The sequence below is a fragment of the Dreissena polymorpha genome, chromosome 6, assembly GCF_020536995.1.
Source record: "Dreissena polymorpha isolate Duluth1 chromosome 6, UMN_Dpol_1.0, whole genome shotgun sequence".
Taxonomy (NCBI): Eukaryota; Metazoa; Mollusca; class Bivalvia; order Myida; family Dreissenidae; genus Dreissena; species Dreissena polymorpha.
Genome location: NC_068360.1, coordinates 24,873,256 through 24,884,203, shown reverse-complemented (window position 1 = coordinate 24,884,203; position 10,948 = coordinate 24,873,256). Strand labels below are relative to the sequence as shown.

At 35.7% G+C, this 10,948-nt stretch overlaps 1 pseudogene; it reads right to left on the bottom strand.

Annotated features, from left to right (window-relative positions):
* Positions 1 to 833: 833 nt before the first annotated feature.
* On the bottom strand, positions 834 to 10,246 carry LOC127835521 (tyrosine-protein kinase SRK3-like; annotated as a pseudogene).
* Positions 10,247 to 10,948: the final 702 nt, after the last annotated feature.

The window sequence follows — 10,948 nt, the reverse complement described above, 5'->3', positions numbered from 1 at the left end:
TAAATAATGAATTGGATTCGCATGCATTTTCATTCCACTCAAATTAAATTGATATAATCTATCAACAAAAGTGAAAAGCTGTAATAGTCTGAATTAAACAACTGAAGAACATTTCTATCTTGAATCAGTTTCTTCATTAAATATACATTTTAAAACATCTAAGTCATTCAATTGTTTAAATAACCCTGATAATAACATCAAAGTGCCTTTTGTGGTTTAAACATACATGTAAGGATGAGAAAATAAAAAGACAAAATAAAAAATAAAATTTGAATTTGCTGAACAATGCGCTGGGAGATCACATATTGCTTCAGTGAGGTTTTTATTAAGACTGTGCATGAAACACAGCTAACATGGTATGCTAATTACACGATACCATTGAAATACTCTTACAAGAAGTTGTACAAATCTATATGGCATACCGGTTAGTTCCATGTGCTTGAAAGAGTTGCAGTATACCATTTAAATGCTCTTAGAAGTTGTACAAATCGTATTCGTCTTACAGGTCAATTCCATGCATGAACAAATTATATTTATTGCAGCTGCAGTCAGGAAAACTATGTTATCATCTCAATCGCTGTACAACTTATTTGAACTTGTGAAGTCATGAACCAAGTCAACTGGCAAACAATTCGTCTGTCCGAACACGTATCAAATGTTGAAGAAGTCTGGAAGGAAGGCGAAAGTTTTGAATGGAAGTCTTTTGGTAAAATAAGGGAAAAACAAATGGTGACCTGCTTTTATCAAGCAGGCTTGGGGAATAAATTGTTCGTTCCCAGTCCATGGGATTTATACCTTACAGTTCATAGTTAATTGACTCATAAGTCCCTTTCCTAACCCATAGCCTTAAATTCCCCTTCAGCGGACACCATGTAGTTATTGAAGAAGTCCTGAAGGGAAACGAAGGTGGGTCTGGTCTCGGGCGATCGGTTCCAGCACTTGAACATGTGCTCATAGTAGATGTCAGGACAGTGGACGGGGCCACCCGTAGGGCGGGGAATGCGTAAGCCCTTCTCGACCCGGTTTAGCACCTCGTGACCGCTCATACCTGGGGACGATACGTGGAGTTACAATTTAACATGAAACATCACGGTTATTCATGAGCTGAGAAAAGACATTGCATTAGATAAATAATTTATGCACTAGGCAAATTTTCCACTATAAAAGTGGAGTCACCACAAGTATGTACCATAACTCTGCTAAAATTCCCTTTAGCAAAATAAGCAACAAGCTGCAGTGCAACATAACAAAAAAACTTATCTTATTGTAGCTGATTTATCATTTTATTAACACCCTCATAATTGAAAATTTCAAATTAAAATTAAATAGAAAGTTCTTTTTTCATCTGTTTTGTGGTTTATGATTTGACAAAATACATATTTGCAGAGCATAATGGGTAAGCATTTGCTTATTAGGCAAACAAAAGAGTAAGCCAAGGAAATTGACTCAAGAAGCAATATGTTATGGACTTTCCATTCAAATAAGCGAAAATAAACAAGCAAAGTCGTTGAATTGATATCCATCGCCAAAAAATTGTGTGACAGTCAGACGGACCGACAGACAACGCCATATCCCTCCGCCGTTGGCGGGGGATAATAAGTATAAACTATAAACAAGAAACACATGTTGGATTAACATGCCTGGATATGGTACACTGCCAAAGGTAATTAACTCATACAGTAGAACACCATATGACCAGACATCTGACTTGGAACTGAACTTGCAATCAAATGCAGCCTCAGGGGCAGTCCATTTGATAGCAAACTTATCTTATGAAAAGAAATTGGAGAATTGTGTCTATAAACCAATGTTCAACAATCTTCTTTGAAGATGCAGGCCATTTTATAGGCAGATCTGTTTTGACTCCATTACTTTAAAGACCTTCCCAGCTATTGGTACAGGTTTATTTCCATAACTTTGATAGAAACCATACAAAATCAACTACTTTGTAAAATAATAATTTTAAAATGAATGTCAAACATGTGATATCCAAGTATGAATATGATGCTTTGGCTGAAAATAATGTAAGAAAAGAACATTTTCTGAGGCACTTGATTATATGGTAAATTTATTGCCTGAAAATAAATATATAATACAATAATTTTAGGAAATAGGAATAGCGCTTAAAAATCAATCTAAAGATATTTTATTTCAAAGACAATACCTGATAATTATTGTTTTAATGGTAAATTTGATGTATTTTTGTCTTGTTCAAGAAAAAGCTTTCAAAATATAATTGAGCAAATCATTAACAAGTTTTCATGCATACCAGTAATTATCGATGAAACAACTGAAATTATAAAGTGTGGTTTCTGACATAAAACATAAAATAAGACTAGAATAATTTAAGCAAACAGTTTTTTATATAAAACAAATTATTATCTCACTTTCCGGTGCCTCATAGAAATCTTCCTGAATGATTTGAGCGCGAAAGAAGTCTGCGACCTTGACCTCATTGTGTTCACCAACCATAATATTTTCTGCACGAAGGTCGCAGTTTACACAGTTCTTAGTTCCCTAATATTCCATGCCATCAGCGATCTGGAAATGAACCAAATGTGTGTAACTAATACAAAGGATATTGAATATTTTTTAAACTTGACCCTGCTAGCTCATTTGGTTAAGCACTTGTTTTTCAATCAAGACCACTTTGACATGTGTGGTGAGAGTTCTGGGATGTTGGACTATCAATCCCAGAATATAAACGTCTGTGTTTTTTAACAACTCCATTCATCTTAAGATTATTTAAATATTCTTCCAATTCTTCATTACAGGCTTTTTTGGCTGACTTTATATGCTGCCATATTCCAAAATAGCGAAAGTATTGTTTTATCACCAAAGCCAGAATTCCGAATTAAATTACTTTTATACGATTGGAAAAAGAACTTATTAGTATAGTAATAATGAGTTTGAAGTGTTATATCCACTGAACTGATACATTTATGTTCAGTAATTTTAAGTTTTGAATAAGTGTTATCAATAAATATTCAAAAGTTATATATCAGGCAATAAACTATTTCGCATTTGTAAATACGACGCTAAAATTCCCTGATTCACGAGTATGAAATGTAAGTCAAAGTCCCAAAATGGTGAGAAAAGCCAGGCATCATCAGATATCAGCAATTATTGTATTACAATGAAAATGCTATCAAGATCAGACATGACGGATTTAGTTGTAAAAATCTCGAACATTGCATGCATAGAATATGGCCAATTATCACACAAGAAAAGTGGTACTCGGTAATAAATATATGTGAGCCTGAATGAAAAATTAGGAGAAAGGCTAATGCAAAGCCTGCAGTGGAGCACATCAAAATCCCTTTGTTAATGTATATGTGATCATAATACTGTATGAATACAAACAATTTTATGGCGTTCATCACGTTAAAAGCTCATGACCAAGAATAAACAATAGTCGAGTGCTAAAAACATCTATTCTGTTTCAATGTAAGCGCAATAACAAGAAAGGATTTAAAAAATAACTTCCTTCGTATCTGTATATCCTTTGCATCTATAAATGAATACAATCAAATGAAAAGATAATTATAATATTTAAGTGGTTTAAAAACAAGAGGGTCATGGGCCCAAAGGCGCTCACCTATGACCTCTAGGAACTTTACTATTTGTAGGTGGAGTTAAGAATAATAAAAAGGTTCTTTATGAAAGATAAATATTTAATTCCTATGTACATATTTATTTTCTAACTTTGCTGAAATTTGGCTTGAAAAAAATGTTTTGACCCAGTTTTAAAAAGATTGAAAAAAAAAACACATTCAAATTCTAGAGAGTTAATAAGCTATTATTTGTTTTACCTAGTAGCCAAGTTTTCGACCTAACGTAGCCCAGTTTCAAACTCAGCTGAGGTTTCATTCGGACAAATGCTCTGACTAAATTTCATGAAGATTGGAAAATAAATCAGGCCAAAGGATAAATTAAAAGGAAAAACTTGCATTCCTCTTGTCTGCCATGTTTTTAAACAGATCTGCCCCATTTTCATGCTCAGTCGAGATATCAATAAAACAAATGTTCTAGCCAATTTGTATTACCATTGTACTTTAATTGGGACTTCAAAAGTGTTAACGCTTTAGTCATATACGGAAGACTTCCCCATCCCATTGCAACATGGTTGTACAACAAACCACAACCATTGGTGAAATCAGCCAAGCTATCATTAGAACAAATGTTTTGACCAAGTTTCATGAAGATTCGACTAAAAGTGTGACTTCTAGGGTGTTCAAATTGCTCTGCTCTTTACAGGCCATGTTTGTTTTACAAAAGAAACACGTTTTTGATCAGGACATAAGCAATCATTAGAACAAATGTTCTGGACAAGTTTCATGGGGAATATACTTAAATATGACTTCAAGAGTGTTTCACTATAGCTACAGTAGGATAACTGTCTCATCCCCTGACAGCCATGTGTTTTGAGAAACCGGAGCCATTTTCGAACTAAACTAACATTATTATTTATTATTTATATTTTCACATTAAAACCTTTAAGAATAAATGTGAAAAAGCCCTGAGCTCTATCAGTCCCATATCTGTCCAGCCATGTCAGCAATAATATTAAATGTAGTTGTCCTGCCCTCGTCCTCCCGCAGGTAATGTAGAAGTGCACCATTCACCACGAGCTCTGTGATGATCCAGATTGGCTCCGACTTCGTGCAGACGGCTATCAACTGTAAAATCTTCTGGTGACGCAGATGATGCATGAGTTTGGCCTCCACAAGGAAATCTTCTGGAGTCAGCTGACCAGGCCTGGGTGTTTTCACCGCAACATCTACTGTGTTACGCCATTTACCTACAAGGGATATTCTAAATGAATTATAGATGGAGTTCAGATTAGTTTACACTGTCCGGCATTCACCTTAATGGGTGTAGACTTCACAAGAATGTAACTTGCATTAATAATAATTGTCCTGTGTCTTGCCTTGGAAGGAAACGTATCATCTTTATTACATAAATACGGTTTTAAAACCAAGGACCACAATTGTGTCTAGAGTCTTACCTGCCCACATCTCTCCGAAGACCCCATTGCAAAGCTTCTTACTAAGTTTCACAGAATTCCGTTCCACTTCCAGTTAACGGAACTGCACCATTGTTCGGAACTTCGGGTAAGTGGCTCCCAGTTTCCAAGCATCTTGAACATAGTGAACATGGGCCAAGAGCTTTTATAAATACCTGTACTAATTCTGTTAACAGCACTTTCATAACTGATGCAAATTTCCATCCTCAAACAGACTGTTTAAAAAAAAAATTGTTTGATATATTCTTCTTTTAGTTCAGATTTGAGGCTTAAGGGGTTTTCACTGCAACGTCTAGCTTGAATATAGCAATATTTATATCCAAGTAACAACTGTCAGTGTACCAGAATGTGAATTCAGAACACAATAAATTTGATTGAAAATAAGTGTGTCTTGAAAACTGTTAAGAGTTGGCCAGTTCAATACGAATGCACGAGATATGCGTCATTATTTTTATTTGCTGACGATTCTCTAAAATAAATACAATACATTTATAATATATACAGTCAAACATACCAAATTATTAACATAGTATTTAAATAAATAATTCAAACGATTGCGCGTATGTAATAATTATAATGCTAATACATACAGAAATACATATACAATATAAGTACCAACAATATATTTACCGATATTAATTCTTCCATACACAAAATGCCAAACAAAAATGCTACACTCTTTAAACAATTTAAACTTAACAGATATTTACGTAGAATAACAATGGATAAATGACGTCGGATGCGTATATATATATTTCGCGCCAACGTATGACGTCGGATTCGTATATAAATATATATTTCGCGCCAACGTTATAATTAAATTTCCCGAACGGCTTTAACAGAAACATAAGAGCGTAGGTTCTTACACTCCCCACAATGAAATATCTCAGTATTTCATAACATATCATGCATTGTGAGCTGTGTGGTGCTTTAAACCAGAGACATCTAAATGTCAATTAAATATCAATTAAAATTCAATTAGCCATACTAATTGAAACACATATATATACATTCTGCATAAAGCAGATAAGCATTACTCACTATGACACAGACAAGGTAAACAATATTTTACCAGGTACGTCACTTCCGGAGGTTGACTGAACACGGAGATTCACTTATGAGCCGAAAACGGAACTTCCAGAAGAGTTTACTGTCGTTATCTTGAAATCTTCTGGTTTCCCTGGCTGCCCTAGCTTTTTCAAAAGCCGCTCATCGCACAACGATTTATCTGCGCCATCATCTATTAGAGTTTACGTCTCGCATGTGTTGCCGTTCATTCCCGTAACTTTCACAGGTATGATACCCAAATACGGCTTTAGCAACGAATTTTGCGTGGATGCACAATTAACGGACGTCTGAAAAACAGTGCGGTCGGACTCGGGCTTTACCCAACAATGAAATAATGAATGGTGTTTACCTTGACACTCAGGAACATTGCATTGTTTGGGCATTTTACAACTTACAGACATGTGTCTTCCTTTAAGACAATTGAAACATAGTTTACGTATGGCAACAAACTTCCGCCTCTCACTTAATGGCATGTCAATAAATGCTTTACAGTCACCCAATTCTTTGCATTTACCAGAACAACAAATGCATTTGCGCTCAAATTTCGCACACTCGCTACCCTTATGCGTTGTAAGAGTTGTGACCTTTGTGTTTACAAAGCTGTCAGACTTTACATGTGTATCATGACCACTGCTACGTGATTGGTTGTCTCTAACAATATCGGTAGCATACATTGAACTAGCAGTCTGTGACATTTTGTTGACAAAGCAAACTAAATCAGAAAATTTTGGCTCTCTATCTGATTTAACATTTATGTCATGTGCTATATCAACCCATCTTGTTCTCATATGCATGGGCAAGCGTCTAACAATGCGTCTAAGGGTTTCTGATTTGTCAATATCAGAGGCGAAACCTAGTAGAGAAAGAGTTATCTCACATTTTTGCATGTCCAACGCAAGCATTGAAAGTGCATCAACATCTGAGGCCTTAATCTGAGGACCATGCACAAGCTTATCGATGTAAGACCTAGAAATGACATGCGGTTTGCCGTAACGAAATCGCAAAATATCTCTCGCACGTCTATATCCCTCAGTAGGTTCTAACAAAACACAATCTTCAATACTACATTTAGCCTCACCCACACAGTACTGTATAAGTTAGCTCAATCTAAGCCTATCATCATACACTTTACATTCTACATTTGTCTCAAAATTCTTAATAAACTTGCAATAATCAACAGATCTGCCACTAAATGTCAACAGTTTAGGCAAATTAAAGCCTTCTTGTAATGTATTAGCCAGTCTGTGAAATGCACTGTCTATGTTTTACGTAGATACCTTACCGCTGATGTCGCTAGTAGAATTTACCGCTAGTGCGCAGTTGTTGTGCGTAGACTGCTGTGTCGACCGTAAGTCACGCTGGCCATGGTCCTCGGATGTAGACGCTTTTGCATTCGGGCTCGTCACACTCGTGTGCGTAACACTCGTGCGCGCAAATAAGTCCGAAACACCTACACTTCCGGTCGATGAGACGCCCGCCCGTCCACCGTCCGCGTGCACATCAGGCCCCGGATACTCGGTTGCAGATCTCGGTGCCAGATTGGAAACGTTAATCGCGGCACGGTCCTCATTATCGGTCTTAGTCCCGGACTTGTCGCAGTCTGCCTCCCTCCACACGGATTCCTCTAGGACCGCTTCATCCAGCTCGCACTGCGTGTCAAACAGCTGTTGCTTTAATTTAAGTTCATGCCTCTCCTTGATTCTCTTAAGTCTATGCTCGAGTGCTAAGCGTTTAGCCTTTGCTTTCCGGAGTTCCGTTATGGCTGACCCTGACGACGCCGAACTTATCCGGCTTGCCACGGAACACGCGTCATCCTCTTCCGGTGTTTTCTCGTCAGTTGCTGTCCACTGGGAAAACCGCTCCCGGAGTTCAACAAAGTTCTGTAGGCAATTTCCATACGTCAGTTCCAAATATTCTTACAAAAACAATTTTCAACAGGGGAACGTCAAAAGAATTTAAATTAATTTTACAATGTTAACAAATGTATTTTCTGTGAAAATACAACTACCATTTCTATAACTGCTTCTGCAACTGCTCCTGCTGTTGCTGCTGCTTCTGCTACTACTACTGCTTCAACTACTACTACTACTTCTACCACTACTACTACTACTACACAAACTACTAGTAGTAGTAGTAAAAGTAGTAGTAGTAGTAGTAGTAGTAGTAGTAGTAGTAGAAGTAGTAGTAGTAGTAGTAGTAGTAGTAGTAGTAGTAGTAGTAGTAGTAGTAGTAGTAGTAGTAGTAGTAGTAGTAGTAGAAGTAGTAGAAGTAGTAGTAGTAGAAGTAGTAGTAGTAGTAGTAGTAGTAGTAGTAGTAGTAGTAGTAGTAGTAGTAGTAGTAGTAGTAGTAGTAGTAGTAGTAGTAGTAGTAGTAGTAGTAGTAGTACCTAATACATAAAAAAGCAATGCTTTTTGGAAGGACACTCTAAAATCATTTGTTGATTTTCGCAAAGTGGAATCATTAAATGTAAAGTCTATATTACAAACCCCAATTTTTTATAATCCAGATATAATGATAGGTAATAAAAGTGTTTTCCTCAAAACATGGTTTGAAAATGGTGTACATTTTATTTGTGATTTGATAAAAAAAAACAAGAAGGATTCGAATTGTACGGCTATGAAGGTCTGTGTAAAAAATACAATTTCTATCCAAACCACTTGCATTATATTGATATTGCAAATGTAGTTACTAAGTACTTGAAGAAATATGGTTTGTTGGAGATAGCCCCCGCTCTAAATACGATTGCGGATTTAAACAATCTTGACGTTGTTAAGCCTTTCATTCCCTACAAGTGATATCCATTTTAAAATATCAAAAGGGAACACAGCCCATGTATAATATTGTTAAAACAAACGACACATTACCTTTATGTATTTCAAAATGGACGAGCACCTTTTAAACAATTGAATCAAAAGGCTGGGTCCATATTTTCGGAATGCCTTTTTCTATAACTAAAGATTCATCACTACAATGGTTTCAGTATGAAATTATACACAGAATTATTGGTGCAAACTATTTTTTGAATAAAATCAATTATATAGCATCTGCAGAATGCTCTTTCTGCCATAATACGCCGGAAACAATCGAGCACGTTTTTGGGGAATGTAGGCATGTTTAATTTTTTATTGCAAAATTGTTCGAAGGATTTGAGGTATTCACTGACTTTATTAATGCGCCATCGTTTATGTTAAGATATAAAAACACTAGTATTCCTCTAAATCTTACATTCCTTCTCACTTAAAAATTTATATATAATTGTAAAATTAATAAAAAATACCTACCGTTTTCGCAGCAAAATCATATTTTGCAATCCAGTATAATATTTTAAAGGAAATGAATGTCTTCTGCAATCAAGATTCTTACGTTATAACCTCAAATAAAGATTGTGGTACTCTGCTAAGTCTATATCGTTAGAAAATTGTGACTTGCATACGCTATCCCTATAGTGTTAATTTCACTATAAGTTGCAAGTAGTATGTTGCTATTATGAAATTATTTTATTACTCTTATTTCGTAACTGTGAGTACTTTGCTACTAAACAATACTGTAAATTTTGCAGTGTATACATGTAATGCTTCTACGACAGAATCTTAGTATACAGTTATAAGCACTTGTTTACCATGCAAAATTGTTAGTAATGCATTATAAACTACTATATATATATAATCTGTTGATGTATGGTGTGGAGGGGGATGCCCTCGACCCCCACATACCTGCTATTATGAAATTACTTTATTACTCTTATTATGTAACTGTGAGCACTTTGCTACTAAGCCATACTGTAAATTTTGCAGTGTATACATGTAATGCTTCTATCACCGAATCTTAGTATACAGTTATAAGCACTTGTTTATCATGCAAAATTGTTAACCATGCATTTTTATCTACTATATATATAATCTGTTGATGTACGGTGTGGAGGGGGATGCCCTCGACCCCCACATACCTATTGACGAGATCAATAAAATGTATAGAACGGAATTTTTTTTTCTATTTTTACTACCCACCGTCCAATAGGCTATAGGCGAGAAAATATGTTGTTAAACTAAAATAGAGGAAAAAACTGTCTTAAAATATGAAAACGCAGATTGCAATTATTGCAATTAATGAGAATTTAGTGACCTTCTCCTTCTCTTCGGTTGACTCCCTCATTCAACAAGTGTAACCCTTTACTGGTCGATTCTCGAAAAAAGTATAGATGCATTCTAAACTTGCCGGCCACTGTATGCGTGGGTTTTCGTTCGCTCCTACACTTTTTAAAATATGTATGGCAACACATAATGTTCGCAATGCAATTCAATAATTTTTTGAACTAGTTTTCAAAGAGTCGTTTTTGGATAATGTACAGAATGCAGCCTATCCGAAGAATATTCATATGTTCTATCTCGTGTGACTCATCCTAGATCAATGAATGTCGAAGTCAGTTTAAATTTCGAATTATATAGAGTTGACCCTAGCATTACCCTAACTGGGAAACGGCTGATCGAAAAACTTAAAAATGGCAGTTAAATACGACGTTAATACGTACAACATTGCTGAGTTTAACAGATCACGAGTTTTGAAAAAAAATCTCTTTAGGCGCTTTATAGAGGTAATTGCAAATTTAAGTAATTGCTGCAGTTGGAAGACAACGCGTCGCCAAAACAAATCTTGTATGATTTTTCATTTACAGTTATCACTAGGAATATACATTTATAAATACCATCCCAGACTTTGGTAACGCGTTGAGGTAATACCGGCGTAGACGAGTTCATAATAAATTCACTTATCGAACAGGAACACGAAGTAGACTTCCCCCATCGAAACAACTATGAAAGTCACTGCTACATTGCATGATTACAAATATATAATGAT